The sequence below is a fragment of the Anolis carolinensis genome, chromosome 6 (genome assembly GCF_035594765.1).
Source record: "Anolis carolinensis isolate JA03-04 chromosome 6, rAnoCar3.1.pri, whole genome shotgun sequence".
In the NCBI taxonomy this organism is placed as follows: Eukaryota; Metazoa; Chordata; class Lepidosauria; order Squamata; family Dactyloidae; genus Anolis; species Anolis carolinensis.
Window position 1 is genome coordinate 71097506 of NC_085846.1, and position 17440 is coordinate 71114945.

The 17440-nt window shown below is 36.4% G+C and overlaps 1 long non-coding RNA gene across 1 annotated transcript; it reads left to right on the forward strand.

The window, feature by feature from the left end:
- Window positions 1-6995: 6995 nt before the first annotated feature.
- LOC134292489 (uncharacterized) lies at window positions 6996-14100 on the forward strand. The gene is made up of 2 exons (XR_009999733.1): window positions 6996-10690; window positions 11374-14100. It is a non-coding gene; the product is annotated as an uncharacterized LOC134292489 (long non-coding RNA).
- Window positions 14101-17440: the final 3340 nt, after the last annotated feature.

Consider the following 17440-nt stretch of genomic DNA (forward strand, 5'->3'; position numbering starts at 1 on the left):
AAGTAGTGTCCAGAGACTCTGTGCAATTATAAACTGGGTTTCTTTGCCAAAGGGTGAGAAAAAGACAATAAGCTAAGGAATATGAAATCTGATTTTATGCAGAAAAAAAAAATCTCAGTCTATACAGCAGGGTAAGTGGGCATGAGACCACAGCTTTGCATCACTTTAAATATAATTGACTCCTGGTTAATGATGATTTTGTGTGACCATTTTTAAATGTTAAATGTTTATCATGGAGTTGTATATTATTAATGTTGTGAACACTGACGGGGTTTTGCTGAAAAGCAGAATATACATTTTAAAATGAAGCTGAACTAAATTCTCAATATTATGAGGAGAAACAAGCAAGTATTGGAATGGCAGCCACAAAGAGCACTTTCTGAATGAGACCTATCTCAAACTCATAAGTTGTCTCCTCATAAACCTCTTTTATTTCAGAATATTTTCAGTTAAGAATCTGGCATTTGTTTATTTCATTTTGATTTTTAAAATCTGAATTAAAATTTAGATGTGTTAGATTAAATATGAACATATTAGAGTTTAATGCTTTTACAGTTAACATTTATATTGTTTAACACATGGATATACTTTTTTTCACAAGCATGTCTTCCTAATTTTTAGAGCAGCAAACAGAAATGTTCCCTGACCTAGAATCTTGCAAAACAGGTAATTCCCCTGTACAATATATTTCACGCTTCCTTGGTCTCTGACAGATTAGGGTAAATTAAATTTCATGCTAACCCATCTGAGCTGGGAAAGCTCTATTAAATTTCACTGAATACAGATAATTAGTTTGACTTTTTAAAAACTCTAATTGTACAATGCATAAACATGGGGGAAAGACAACCCCTAAATTGTTTATCTAGCAAAATCCTGCAAACTGTGGACTTACAGAGAAAACATTTTATTTGTGAGTCAAAATGGGGTCTGTTAAGATATTATTTATGGTCAGTTCATTTGTATGTGTATAATCAGTACAATGGATGAAATACAAATAAAAATAGATTTTAATGTTTTAAATAGTTGGAAGGAGACCCATGAAACCATTAATTTTTAAACAAGGAAGAATTCATGCAAACTCCTTGTTTTCTTCTCAATAAACAGTGTTCATCATATGTATGGCAAATGCTGCCAGATGCTGATAAGGTCGTGTACCAATGCCAGAGTTTGCTATTTTTCCCTTAGTTTTTTTCTTTATATAGCTATGGATTGGCTGCAAAATAAAAATGTGACTACCATGTTAAACTATTCAAGGATTGGCTTCATGGCTTTTAAAACAGGGTTTGAATTTAGTCAGGTAAACTAATTACACAACGAATTTTGGGATTGTTTTCAATATGTAACATTTTTAAAATCCTGTAACCTTCTCATTAAGTCAAGTGACCTTCTCAAAGCCAAAAATCAAATTTTCTGAAAAAAGTAACATTCTGAATTATTACTTTTGTCACACAAGTCTGATTGCAAGAGCAGGACAAAGAGGAAGAATCTCTATATAAAATGAAAAACCAAGCCTGAAAAACCTGCAACTACCTACAGTACGTCCAAATTTACACATCCTGTGAAGAACGTACTCACTTCATCACATTGTACAAAGGGTTATTTGCCTAGTGTACTAAGCTATATTTCTGTTCCAACCAAGTAAGAAGGGGGTAGGGTTAGGGAGGAGAAAGTCATTATAGTTTGTTATATAAAGACATCACAGCATTTCTGTTGCAATCAATGCAGACCACCTACTGAGTTAATACATTCTGCATTTTAAAAAGCAACATAGCATTTTTAGCAGAAAATATGAATGATCTTTTAGTGTATACCATCGTCAGACAGAGGAAACAACCTGCATAAAATTACTGACTGCTGAAAATGTCAAGAAGGGTGGACCAGAAACCTATGAAAGCATTTTATCATAGGGTTGTTGTATGTCTTTCGGGCTGTGTGGCCATGTTCCAGAAGCATTCTCTCCTGACGTTTCGCCCACATCTATGGCAGGCATCCTCAGAGGTTGTGAGGTATGGAGAAAACTAAGCAAAGAGGTTAATATATATCTGTGGAAAGTCTAGGGTGAGAGAGGTCAGTGTGAATGTTGTCTAGTTAATCACTTTAATTAGCATTGAAAAGCTTATCTGCTGTCTTCTTCCTGCCTCTGGGGCATCCTTTGTTTAGAGTCGTTAACTGTCTTGGTTGATTCATGTCTGGAAATCCTTTGTTTTCAGAGTATTGCTTTTTATTTACTGTTCTGATTTTTGAGTTTTTTAATACTGGTAGCCAGATTTTGTTCATTTTCATGGTTTCTTCCTTTCTGTTGAAGTTGTCCACATGCTTGTGGATTTCAATGGCTTCTCTGTGTAGTCTGACATGATAGTTGTTAGAATGGTCCAGCATTTTTGTGTTCTCAAATAGTATTCTGTGTCCAGGCTGGTTCATTAAATGCTCTGCTATGGCTGATTTCTCTGGTTGAATTAGTCTGCAGTGCCTTTCATGTTCTTTGACTCTTGTTTGGGCGCTGCGTTTGGTGGTTCCTATGTAGACTTGTCCACAGCTGCATGGTATCCGGTAGACTCCTGCAGAAGAGAGAGGATCCCTCTTGTCCTTCGCTGACCGTAGCATTTGTTGGATTTTCTTCGTGGGTCTGTAGATAGTTTGTAGGTTGTGCTTCTTCATCAGCTTCCCTATGCGGTCAGTAGTTCCCTTGATGTATGGTAAGAACACCTTTCCTCTGAGTGGATCTTTGTCTTGACTCTCATGGCTTGTTCTTGGCCTTGCAGCTCTTCTGATGTCTGTGGTGGAGTATCCATTGGCCTGTAGAGCCCAGTTTAGGTGGTTGAGTTCACCTTCACAATTTGGAGCCATGGAGAGGAAGAACTCAGCAAGTTCCTGGACCATCTTAACAGCATCCACCCAAACATCCAATTCACCATGGAAAAAGAAAAGGAAGGAAAACTGCCATTTCTAGATGTTCTGGTCATCCGCAAACCCAATCAACAATTGGGCCACACAGTTTACAGAAAACCTACACACACAGATAGATACCTTCATAAAAACTCCAACCATCACCCAAGTCAAAAAAGGAGCACAATCAAAGCCTTGACAGACCGTGCACAAAGAATCTGCGAACCTCACCTCCTCCAAGGTGAACTCATAGGAACCACCAAACGCAGCGCCCAAACAAGAGTCAAAGAACATGAAAGGCACTGCAGACTAATTCAACCAGAGAAATCAGCCATAGCAGAGCATTTGATGAACCAGCCTGGACACAGAATACTATTTGAGAACACAAAAATGCTGGACCATTCTAACAACTATCATGTCAGACTACACAGAGAAGCCATTGAAATCCACAAGCATGTGGACAACTTCAACAGAAAGGAAGAAACCATGAAAATGAACAAAATCTGGCTACCAGTATTAAAAAACTCAAAAATCAGAACAGTAAATAAAAAGCAATACTCTGAAAACAAAGGATTTCCAGACATGAATCAACCAAGACAGTTAACGACTCTAAACAAAGGATGCCCCAGAGGCAGGAAGAAGACAGCAGATAAGCTTTTCAATGCTAATTAAAGTGATTAACTAGACAACATTCACACTGACCTCTCTCACCCTAGACTTTCCACAGATATATATTAACCTCTTTGCTTAGTTTTCTCCATACCTCACAACCTCTGAGGATGCCTGCCATAGATGTGGGCAAAACGTCAGGAGAGAATGCTTCTGGAACATGGCCACACAGCCCGAAAGACATACAACAACCCTGTGATCCCGGCCATGAAAGCCTTCGACAACACATTTTATCATAGTTTCATTTAGTCTGTTTCCTATCACAGAACCTTTGCAATGTCTTTGGCCTTTATTCAAGTTATTCTATCTTGACTGATGGACCTAAGCTAATGCATCGGTTTGTAAGTGTTTTTTAAAACAAAAACAAAAAAAAAACTAAATAACATCTGCAAATTGAATTGAAGGGCATCATTGAATTGAATTGAAAAGGATCTTTCTCCGGGTGGTTCTGGCTCTTGAAATATTTCTGGGACGTCAATATAGCATCAATGGGTCAGTCTAAACCCATATTGGATGTATTAATTTGTCATTAAATGAGCTGTCAAGAAATTGAGAAGGGATTCACTATGTGCCATCCTTGATCAGATATGGATTATTGCTTGATTGCTTAAGTGTGAGACCAACCATGTTCTATGGGGATGTGTTCCTAGTGATGGTGACTATTATAGTTTAACATCAGGTAGGAATTCTTTTTTTTTCTTTTTTTTCTTTTTTCTTTTGCAGTAGTGGGTTGTTTATTCCAACACAGTCGATAACACAGATCTTTTTGTAGGAATTCTTAATATTCTAAAAGGCAAAACCTTTTTATCTTTGGTTTGAATTACCTTTTATTTTAGCTATAAACCTCTTAATAAAGAAAGAGAAGAATGGGGCCAGGGATGGGAAATTCAGGCTTTAATTTCATACCGCCTTTATGGCAACTTAAATGAGAAATGAATTATTTTTAATACTCACAAGCAATTGCAAAATGGGTATTATTTGTTAATGAATATGGCACTGAATTATTATTTATGTATATTTTACAAAAACACGAGTAGTCTAATATATACATACATATACACATACATATACACACATACACATATGTGTACACACATTACACAATTTCCCCCTTTCATTTTCCCCTATTGTGTGGCAGTTTCTGTTGCCATGCTATCAGTTGTGTTGCTATGGAGGTAGGAGGGTGTATGTGTTTGTGCGTATCAAAAGGTGATTGGTTAGTTCACTAAACTCATGTTAAGGTATTTCTATGATGAATGACAAAGACAAATAGATATATATTCATACTATATGTTATGTACAAAAAATAAGCCTTATGCACATTGTCATCATTGGGGGAGGGGGCTGTAATTTGGAACTTTTAATATTAAAAGCAATTCTAAAAATAGTTGTATATTCCTTAAGCAAGAGATAATTTCCTATAGCTGTAAAATAATGATCGGCCATTCTACTAAATTATGCTTGCTGCTGAAGAAAGACAAAATCATATGCATCATGTCTCAAGCTTGCCTGTGGGCTTGGTTCTTCTCTCAATCCATATATTTCATCCCAAATAACAAAAAAAAACCACTCTTCTCCTCAGATGCAACAACTGTGGCCATTAAAGCCATATCCAGGCTCATTTGGAATCCATGTATATAATTAAGACTGTTGATGGATTAAGATGTCAAGCAGATAAATCAAAATAATTATTTCAGTGTAAAAGATTCTAGTGATATATTTCATGATGATACTGATCCTCAAAATTATATAACTGATTTTAGTTTTGGCCTCACTGGAACAGCATAATCCTATTCCTCTTTCATGGACTGTATACATAGTTTTAAATAATATAACTTATAGGACATATATAGCCTGGATAAATTAGTTATGCCCAAAGCCAGGATTTGATTTGGCTGTGAATTCCAGTGTTGGCACCAATTGGGCCTTCAGAGAATTCCACAACTGGAATTCTTCATCTGCTACTGCACTCTGCAGATTTTACTGGTCTCAGTATTGTAGTGCCTTGAATTCTCTACCTGTCTTGTTTCTAATGACAATGGCCTCTTGATGGCTTTGGACCCCATCAGCTACTTACTATCAAAAATATTCTCCAAGTTTCCCTACAAACAAGATTTTTTTTAATGTCGGAATCCATTTGGTGAACACTCCCTATTTCCATACTCCACAAATGGTGTCAGATATAGCATGGATAGTGTACACAACTGAAATCGTGTTTAGTAGAGGAGGAATAGATAATAAAACTAGGTAGAAGCTGCGTCTACTTCCTTCAAAGCAATGATACATTCGGGACCTTGGGTTTTTAATGTATTTATTGGTATAATCTCAGAATAAAATTGTATCACATTGGCATTAGCCCATTGAAAATTATCCAGGGAAGAAGTATCTATGTGTCATGAAACTATCAATGGAATAAAGCAGCCACCCCACACTTGTAAAACATTGAGCTAAATAGATTTCAGTAAGCTTCACAACATGCCTGTTGCTGCCATCTGCATATAGGAACCTTTTTAAACGGCTCAGTCACAGCAACATGGGACATGTTTATTGTTGACTAGAAATGTTAGACAATGTTCTATTGCAGAAGACTGGGATACGCTATTTGAGTCATTAATATTAAGGGTAAAATATATGTTATACAGTTAATATTCATAATCTGCCCCTGAAATTGTATAGCAAATTATTTCAATGAAGGTGGTAAGCTATGGAAGGAATGATCATGAATCTTTAATCAGTAAAACTTAATTGTTTCATTAAATATTTAAAATATACATTTTCCACCATACTTCAATGTCCTTGATTGCTTTGTGTACGGATATATACATATATATGTGTGTGTATATACATATGTATATACAAATATATTTATTATATTGTATTAGACTCATATAAAATCATTGTAACTTGCTATGTAAAACTCTTAGATTCATAATTTTAATTAAAATCATTATTTATCATCAAGATGCATTTATGGCTTTACAATATAGAATTCCTACCTGGTCAACTTATACAAATTAACATAATATTTATGGAAATGACTGAAAAAAGAAAAAGATATTAGAATAGTATCTCTTGCTGTAGAATTCCCTTTAAATGGCATTTTAATCTTCTAATTGTTCAGTCCTTCACTCCACTGTCATTTTTATAGTATGATATTGTAGATATCTTTATTCATTTTTATGCCACCAGCCAGAGTAAGGCCACAATGTCACTTGATGCTGTATCTCAACCTTTTCTGGGTGCCTACGTTTGGATACTTCATCAGTTTTAAAATATTTATTAAACACTATGACATAAAAGCCAAAATTAAGTTATATTATTCAAATAAAAAATTCCTATGTATGTTCTGAAAAAAGTAATTATGTGTATAATCACATGCAGGTACAACAACTGAAAATCTCCTTTCATCTCCATAACTTTTCACATATTCCTGTTCAAAAGTCAATTGCATCTATTTCTGCTGGTGTTTAAGCTGAAAGTACCATTGAGTATGCAACTTAAAACTATGCATAATTTACACACAAGAACTGCTTCAGATAAGGCCTAATTACTCTGATGCCTGTATAAAGCTTTTTAAGAGAAACTATGTGTTTTAGATTAGTCTTCAACTTCGAGGCCTGTCTGAACTCTTTCCATTTCCATTATTATGCAGGCCCTACAAATCCAATTTAAAGTAGTGCTCTGAACTAGATGAATTTTATGTCTGAGCCTGTGAAGCTTATGTTAGAAGTGCAACCTGTAACAAAACACTGCAGTTAAGAAATACAGTGTTCAGGATAATCCTTTCAAGCACATAGCCATCATTGGGCTTTTTGTTGAGAGGTTCTAAGGATTTGTTTATACCTCTGTGAAACCTTGTGTTTTTCTCAGAACAACTGATATCTCACTTCATTTGGTTAGAAAGGGCTCCAGAAAAGGTTCCCCCTATTTCCATTAATTTCCTATGTGACTGAGGATGCTAAACAGATTAATTTCTCCAGGTTCCAGAAAGATCCTAGGAATTAAGAATTCAAAGATGAGGAATAATTCATTCTTTAAAAGCATCATTTATGAAATAAGAATTATTTACAAGAAGCAGGAAAATTGAGAGGGAGTATAAGCAGAATATATTATTGTAATTTACAAGGAAGAAAAGGAAAGGAATATCCACAGACAAACTAAAAAGTTCAACTGACATTCCATAAAAGTGTGTAAGCTTCAGATTCTTCATCAAGCAAATTACACACAGAGAAGCAAGGAAATAAAAAAAATTGACTAGTTGAGTCTGTAGTTAAACCCAGCACCAAGATTTCTGGTTGTTACTGGGAGGCATACATATTTATAATTATACCCTGGAAAAAAGAAGAAACAGTGGGTTTCTATTTCCAAAATTGCAATGTTGACAGTAATTCAAAGACTTGTCTTGCACCATAAGTGAAATATGTATGTTCCTGAAGTAGTATGAAGTGGGCTTACAAGAACACCATCCTAAATAATCAAAGCTGCAGATTCAGTATTAAGTTTTATATTAGATAACAAATCAACTGAGTTCATATTGTAAGAACAATCATGTATCCAGAGTGTTTTACAGATGAAAAAATAAACATATTTCTCTCTTCCAGCATAAATAGCATATTCTCAGTGTCATGACATTTCTTCATTTTAAATATATACGTAACAGAGTGTCTGCCAGTGAAGTCATCCTATTTGAAACCCACTCTACTGTTGCAAACCTTACCTCTCTCGCTATACTTGGGGTGGTAGCAGGATCTGGCACCAATAAGGAAATGTGTTATTCTTGCTAAAAATGAACAGCTGGTTTGAAAATGCAAAATGTGCACATAATGGCAAGCAAAAGAAAGCCTTTTTGGAACTAAAAACTTTTAAAAACTAGAAAGTGTCCACAAATTAAATAGAATTCCTTGAGAAGGCGATCTTAGCCAAGCTATTCTACGCTACTTTTTAAATAATTATAAAAAACCTAGAAGTTACAGTATTCAAATATTTTCAAATAAATTATCTTTGCAATCCTCATAAAAACCCTACAGGGTGGGAAATATCAGAATCTTGCATATGAGAGGGCTGAGGTGAAAGATAGTGACTAGCCTTAGGCTACCTAATTAGTTCAGTTGAAATTTTAATTGAGGATTTCCTGCCGCATATTACCAGCTTAAGTGGCTACCTGACTGCTCCCAGGCTTTAATGGTTTTAAAAAGGAGTGTTGTGCAGAAAAATTAATTAACATTTCTGGTTTTGTCTTCTGCATATTTGATTATTCAAACATTCATCAATTTGATTAAAAGTGTTCTTTCCTAGAAATATTTAGGTCCTACAATGTGACTCAGTGGTCAGATTCCTCCTGTCATGCTGGAAGACCTAAAGATTTCTAGAGAACACCTCTTTAGAAATCTCTAGGTTGTCCAGTAAGATTATATGGTCAGTGGAAGGGGACTTTCCTCCAGTCATAGTGCAAGACTGGAAATTCATAGATAAAACAAAATAGCATTTTTTAGTTTCACAGGGGTCTTGTGTTCCTAACCCCAGCAAATGTGAAGGGCTAACTGATTTACTTTCAAAATTACTTTTATACACACACTACATATGGACATCTTCAACTAATATTGTTTATGAAACCTTCCTGAAAGTGTAACAACTGATGTAAAAGAAACCTAAGACTCACATGAAATACAGTAAGACAATGAACAGATTGAGACACTCTCAGGATTTTTTTTCCATATCAGGAATGACTTGAGAAACTGCAAGTCACTTCTGGTGTGAGAAAATTGGCTGTCTGCAAGGACGTTACCCAGAGGACGCCCGGATGTTTGATGTTTTACCATCCTGTGGGTGACTTCTCTCATATCCCCGCATGGGGAGCTAGAGCTGAAGAGGGAGCTCACCCCATTCCCCGGATTCGAACCGCCAACCTTTCAGTCAGCAGTCCTGCCGGCACAAGGGTTTAACCCATTAGACCACCGGAGGCTTCACTTTCAAGATGAAGGGTATTTGAGGATTCTCAAAACAGTTTACATTTTCCATCTGGGTCAGAGCACCTGAAGAGGGAGTCAGTGGGGTTACAAAGCAATTCCAGCTGGAATATAATCCTGCAAACATCCCAATACTGCCAATATGAATTTAAGGGGTGAGGGAAGGCACTTCCCCAGAATCTTCTGTTATAAAAAGGGTAAGCCAGACCTGCCACAGAATGCTATCTATTCAATATTCCAGACACTCCATTACATTCCCTCTCTTCACTGGTTTCCTATCCCCTTCCTAGCTGTCAGCATTCTGTTCTTGCTGAGCACACTCAGTCTCCCTCAATGGTCTGGTTTCTTTCTACCTTAGGTTCCCACAAACAGTTTATTTCAGGATTCATCAGACTTTGCTAAAATCTCCTTCTCATACTTTATATGTAACAAAACAAAACCTGGAAAAGAGCTTTGGATTTGAACTCCCTAAATTGGCATGAACACAAACTGGCTGGGGGATTCTAGGAATTATTTCCTCAAAAGTAGCTTTTACTAGCTCTCCTTGGTCTTTACTGAGAGAAGTTTGATCACAGTTAATGTATAATTGTTTTTGGTACTACTGAAAAGCAATCAAAAATATATATCTGAAACAATGCAAGGCATATGCAATATATGAAGGACGTAGGAATATTTCTTCAAACACAGATAACCCTCAGATCTGAAAGGTGGAGAGATTTCCAGTGGCTGCCAATGTGTGTCTATGCTTGTAGAATGCAAATTCTATTTTATTCGCTACTTCCACCCCTTTATATCAGGCTGCTGTCTTTAAAAGCATGCCTACTTGTGAGCATTCAGTCCCTCTCAGGGTAAATTCACCCACTCTTTTGATGATGACAGAGACAGTTCTGAGCTTGAAGAGATTAAATAACTCCCTTCAAACAGCAGAAAAATGTGCTGTTAAACTACAACTTCCCCCAACATTTTTTATTGCCAAGGCTCCATGAATGAGCTGCATATCCACACCCAAAAGAAATAAATCACAGCTTTCCAACTAGCAGATAAGCTACTCGTAAGAGAAGGAGCTGCCATCATGGGTATTATCCTCTGTAGAGATCCCTATAAGCATCTTCGGCATTTTCCAGATAGTTGGCAATACCCTTAAGAAGATATGACTGCAGTCTTAAATGGTAAGTAGACAGTGTCGGCTAATGTGTTGATAAATGCTTTATAATAACCTTGAACAAATAGCAGCAGTTGCATGGACATTTTTTTTTTTGCAGAACACTGGAAGCAATGCAGAGGAGTACTCCTGTGATGTCTTTTTTTATGCTGCAGTGTGAACATTTGGGATTAAAAGCCATTTCTGTGTATATTTGGTCCTGAATGAGAGTAACAACTATAGTGTAGGAAGCTGCTGTATACCAGGTAGAGCTATTTGTTCCTCTCACACACTAGTGTTTATGGGGCCAGTTTATGGGGCAGCATATGATTTGAGATGTCACAAAAGGGTGGCTAGCTATTATTGATTCAGTTTATACCTATTTTCACTACCAGAAATGAACTTGTGGGGCTTTCTTTCTCAGATACTGGAATATCTTGGACATGTGGACCTTTCTCTTTCAGGTACCAGAATATCCTTCCTGGACTTGCCTTTGTGAGCTACAGCTAGGTACTTTGCCTTGGAAGAGGGGTGTACATTTTCTGCTTCTCTAAAGCAAAGTATCTTGGCTGCTTTACTCCAACATTTCAACCAGAAGTTTCCCCCATTACTTTCAATTAGAATTGCCAATTAGGGTTAGAACCTGATTGTGCGTTTCAGCAGGAGTCCTTTATTTTTACCAGAATCATCAAGTCCTTCTCTCTCTTGTAGTTCTGCGGCATCCTAAAAACCAGCTCCAGAGGACTAGGAAATTCCTTGGAACAAGGTTTTTGGCACCAAAGAAGACTGCAGTAGAAAGTAGAGGAGAGCGAACTTCCATCTGTTGCCAATATTGGATATGAAACCAGTGGTTCTTGTGGCCCCATTTTTATTTATTTTTCTGTTTCTCACCATCTTTTCATTTTGCTTCACTCTCCTTTTAAATATATATATAACTTTTAAAAAGTAATGCATAAATGGTCACTAGAAAAGGCCACAGCAATCTTTTCTTTTGGTGCATAAACCTGGAATATTTTTACCATCAGAAGTAGGTTGTCAGGCTGCAAGAGAAAAATTACAGGCACAACAACCACAAGAGGAGAGCTTTCCAAATTGTGTGTCATGGCATGTTAGTGTGCCGGCTGCAGTGTGTAGATGTGTTGTGCAAATGTAACAAGAAACCTTAAGCAATACATCATATATTTAAATACAGTAGAGTCTCACTTATCCAACATTCGCTTATCCAACGTTCTGGATTATCCAACACAGTCGGCCTTTTAGTAGTCAATGTTTTGTAGTCAATCTTTCCAATACATTGTGATGTTTTGGTGCTAAATTCGTAAATACAGTAATTACTACATAACATTGCTGTGTATTGAACTGCTTTTTCTGTCAAATTTGTTGTAAAACATGATGTTTTGGTGCTTAATTTGTAAAATCATAATGTAATTTGATGTTTAATAGGCTTTTCCTTAATTCCTCCTTATTATCCAACATATTCGCTTATCCAAAGTTTTACTGGCCCATTTATGTTGGATAAGTGAGACTCTACTGTATTTATAAATGAAAGATTTTCATGAGATATGTTGTGCCCCATACATTTTGTTATTATAATTTATGTATGTGTTTATATAGCTGATAAAGGGTTGGTTTAACCTCTGGTTTGCTAGTATAACCAATCTACTGTGTTGCGAAAAAAAGTATTTCTAAAAAGTGTGTCACCAACATAAAATGTTTGGAAAGCAGTGCACTAGAGAAACAGGATATTCAAAGCCTACAGATTTTACTCTCCTTTCCTTGCTACAGCTGTTTCACCCTGGAGAAAGAACAACTTATGAAAGACAGTGCACCATCTCCCAAATATCTGCACAAATGAAACAAACTATTAATGTTGTTGTTTTCTTTTTCAAAACTCTGACCTGTGACTTTTTCACAAATGAGATCAAAGCACTTGCACAGTAAAAACATAATACAATCCATAAAATATAATTACTACAAAGCTATATTTCCTAATCAAATATCACAAAGAAAAAAATACATTATGGGGAATAGTTATAAAGTAGCTACATGGAGGAACCAACTGAAAACCTTGTGGAAGCCATGTTTTCGTCAGATGTCTAAAAGAATAAAATGTCAGGATCTAAAGAACTTCTCTTGGGAAAGCATTCCACAATAGCGTTACTACTGAAAACACCCTGCTGGCCATAGAGTATGGAGCAAGACCTCTGAAACTGATGAAACACATAGAAAGGGAAATATTTAATATGGCGGCCCTTCAGATGCTTCGAACAAATGATGAAATAAGCTTACCTGTATTTGTCATATATTTGTGGCAACTAGTGGCATCCACATCAGTGCAACAGTGAATCCACTCTGAGTTTTTGCCTGAACTTCCAAGGATCTATCGAGCATGGTGAACCCTATCCCACAAACAGATTCAGCACGTTGAATAAATCATTGAAAGGGCAGACTAAGAATGGCTGCACTATCCCACAGTTGAAGTGACTACAAATTTGTCCCACAGTAGAAAGTGACAAACGAATTGATAAAAGCTAATGTAGAAACAAATAGATCAATCCGACCTGTGATACTGTTAAAATATGGTTCTCCAAAACACTAGATAAGATAGTAAAAAGAAGGAGTAGGATCCTTTATGTCAAAAGAGGTACACTTGAATTAGTAATAAATGTATTTTGCTTGTCTTTTAGTTTCATCTGCTACTTTTTGTTTAAAATATTTTCCTTAGTCTGTGGAAGAAGACTTATTGTGGAAGCTGTCACCCATGGTCTGAAGGGGTGCAACCCCAGCCATGGTATTCTAATGATTAGATCAGGACAAGACAATGTATAGTGTTCCATGTTTTAACAAACTATATTTCCAATCAGTTTTAGTCAACATATAACCAATAGTGATGGGTGATGGCAGTTGCAATCCAACCTCTAGAGAACCATATGTTCCCTGTTCCTAATTTAGAATGCTAGACTGAGACCAGGAATACTCATCTTCACATCCTGACTCAGACAGGTCAGCCACTGTTTCTCAGCCTATGTTATGAGGGTAAAAGTGGTTTGGAGGGAATAACATTGTGTACTTGCTCTAACTTTTGGAGAAGATACAGTATTTTGGAGACTGTAACTGCCTCTAAACCCCATACAGATAAAAAATGTTATACTGTATATAAATATATATAACCATTATGATTGCACAAGGCAGATAACGTGGAACTGCATTTGTGCCTTCTATGGCAGCTTACCACAGTACAGTCCTACCTTGACTTATGAGGTTAATTCATTCCTTGTCTGAGCTCTTAACTCAAAATGCTCTTATCTCAATGTGAATTTTTGTACTGAAATGCTATTAATCCGTTCCACTAAAAAAATTGATACGTGTGTTCAGATAAGATACACTTTATAAATAACAAATAATATATAAATAAACATTCTTTATGCTGCACAATAATTTTCTGTGCAAAGGTTCAATTGTGTTTTTTTTGGGCGGTCCAGTGGGTATGCTTTGGCAAAAGTGATAGAAGCAGCCATAACAACTCTCAGCAACAACAATTCTTTCTAACAGTCCAGAGACCCAGAAGCTTTATCTACCTGCATCTAATCAATCCTGTGTTCCCATTTGCTTCTCTCTCATTTTGCAGTGCTCATTTCATCAACCTGTACATGTTGATCAGTATTCATTATGCTAACCTTCATGCTCTCTCCTTATATCCTCATGACTTCAGGGATAGTTGACACTGGATGCATATGGGTATAATTTTCTTAGCAGATCTTTAGGAGTCTGTTTTATTCTATTGCAACACATTGGATACTTATGACAGTGGAAATCTGGACAAATGAGTTCAGTAAAGCCTCACATGGTTTACTTAACATATGGGGAGGAAAGAGCAAGCACCTGGCATTTGGAACATGCTCAAACCTCTTTGTTGGGAGCTGGAAACTCCTTTGTGTGTGTGTGTGTGTGTGTGTGTGATGTATACTAATGCTAATCCTCTTGCGAAGGATAGCAGTGTTACACCAAAGGTAAGTTCATTAAGGATGACATTATTAATCTTCATTAACAGTGGAAATAGAGCAAAGTTTCATCGCAGAGTACCTTTTACTAATAACTATAAAATGAGACAGAAAAGGAACCTTAGTTGAAAAAAACTAACTTTTTGATAAGGAAGTTTTTTATACAATTGATTTGAGAAAGCCACTTTTGTTATAGTTTTTGTCACGAGCTAATCTATCCTAAATAACAAAATCATGTTTGACCATTTAAGATTTGCTTTAAATAAAAACCTTGGCTATTTAATTTCTTTCCATGTTGCTTTTTAAATTTTCTTTCCAAAGTGAAGGAACTTCTGCCTCTACCAACAACCCATTGGGTGGCTTGGTTTTCATCAAATATTTTAAATTCTAACATGAGGGTACAAATGACCCCACTCAAAGAGGATGCTTACAAACCACTTCACCTTGGATAATATATGAATAATAGCTCCAACATGCTGATGTTAAACTATATATTATCCCTAGGTGTAGGAAATTTGCCAGCTCAGATTTTGGAACTGATTTCAGTGTTCTAATGGCATTCTGCTACTTAAGTGGTTCTAAACCTGTGGGTCCCCAGGTATTTTGGCCTACAACTCCCAGAAATCCCAGCCAGTTTACCAGCTGTTAGGATTTCTGGGAGTTTAAGGCCAAAACATCTGGGGACCCACAGGTTGAGAGAACCACTGGTCTACCTGGTGAACAAAGATACACAAAAACAGTTTGTTTGACTAGAATTTCAAAAAGCCTTTGTTTTTGTCAGGCATGGACATATAACACTGCCACCTGTTTTTGCTTCTGTCAATTAGAAAGTTACTGTACAATTACAGAAGTGAATGACACCTAATTAATAAATGGTTATTAGTTTATTTTATTATATTTCAACAGCCAGGTTTAGGGCTTACCACTTTAACTGCCACAGTGCAATATTATAGCATTCTGAGATTTATAATTTGGTGAGACACCAGCATTGTTGGGTAGAAAAGGCTAAAGACCTCATAAAACTACAAACTTCAGGAAGAAATGCTTCTAGAACATGGCCATAAAGCCTGGAAACCAAATAACGCTCCAGTGATTCCGGCCAGGAAAGCTTTCAACAATACATTGTCTTAGTTTGGCTCTGGCTGTACCATAGTGTGCTGTGATCTTTTTTTGTGGGAGACATTTCTCTGTTGTTTCCAAAGCCCCTTAACTTTTGCTGGATTCCTTGCTCTGAAGTTTCTTTTACTTTTATAAATCATGGGATTTCTCCAAATTACTGTTACATCTTTGTGAATTGTTTTATTTTGGCTACATGAGGATCAGCAGTCAGAAAATGAATTCACTATTAACTTAAAGCAAGAACGAAGAAACATTTTCTTGGTAAGAGACAAAATTCTCTCAGCTGAAACCTGTAAGGTACTGCATTCTACCAGGGAGTGTGGTTGAAGTCTTTAGAGAAAAAGCTTAATTGGCTATTGGTCCATTTCTGGGCAGAATTAGAAGTGCTGAGTATGATCTTTAAAGTCAGCTTGCGTCCAGAAAGAATGTGTGTCAGTATATAAGCCTGACCAAGGTTTCAGATTTTCAGATGAAGGACTTCTCTCAGTCCTATCACCATCACAGAAATGTTTGTTAAGGACACAGGAGAGAGTCTTGTCCGTGGCTGCTCCTAGATTGTAGAATTACTTCCTATAGGCAGTTTACTTGGCCCCCTATATTCTTTCTTCCTTCCTTCCTTCCTTCCTTCCTTCCTTCCTTCCTTCCTTCCTTCCTTCCTTCCTTCCTATTAAGATAGCTCTTGGCTAATAAATCATGTGGCAGACAGGGCTTTTAAAGGGGCTGTACTATGTTTTAAATACATTTCATATGGTTTAAAATTTTACATTTTTCACAGAATTGTTTAATTTTAAGATATATATATATATACACACACACACACATATTTTCATTTAGCTGTATTCTATTTTTAGTTGTTTTAAACCCCACATAGATCCTGTACAAGGAGAAAGATGGTTCATAAAGTAATTAATTAAAATACAGGTTATATGAATTATTTGGGACATAGTAAAAATACATACATTCTCAGTTTCAAACTTATGCAGAGTATGTATATAAACAGGGTTTAACACACATTTTATCAAGCTGCCCTTTTATTATGCTTTCATTAGTTTTGATGCTATTTTCATGTGTTTGCATGCCTACATTTCTCATTTGTTTGTTTTCTGGTATTATTGTTTTTGTGTTGATACCTCATTTTGGGAACTTTTCTCACAGAGAGCTTAGAAACGTTGCTTTAAGCCTCACGGCTCCCAGGAATCCCATGATAACTGGGGAATACTTAAAATAGTAGTGCAAAAAAAAATTCCTACATTACAGTTTTTGTGGAAAGGCAGCACTATACAGTATAATGAAATAAATAAATAAAAGATTTTCTACAACAGCTTGTAGCCGCCAAACCCAGTTTGTGGTTGCTTTCTGCCTTGCGATGCCAAGGTGAACATGTCACAGGATTTTCTTGGCAAGATGTATTCAGAGGAGATTTGCTTTCTCCTTCATTTGAGCTGTGAGAGTGTGACTTCCCCAATGTTATCTAGTATGTTTCTGTGGCAGAGAGGGGATTCAAACCCTAGTATCAAGTGTCATGGTCTAATGCTCAAATCACTACACCATACCGGCTGTCACAAGACTGAAGTAGACAATAAAATATAAGACCAAGACATGACTGAAGGGCAAACACTGGCCTAGAGATCCACATTTGATTTCAAGACCAACAGTTT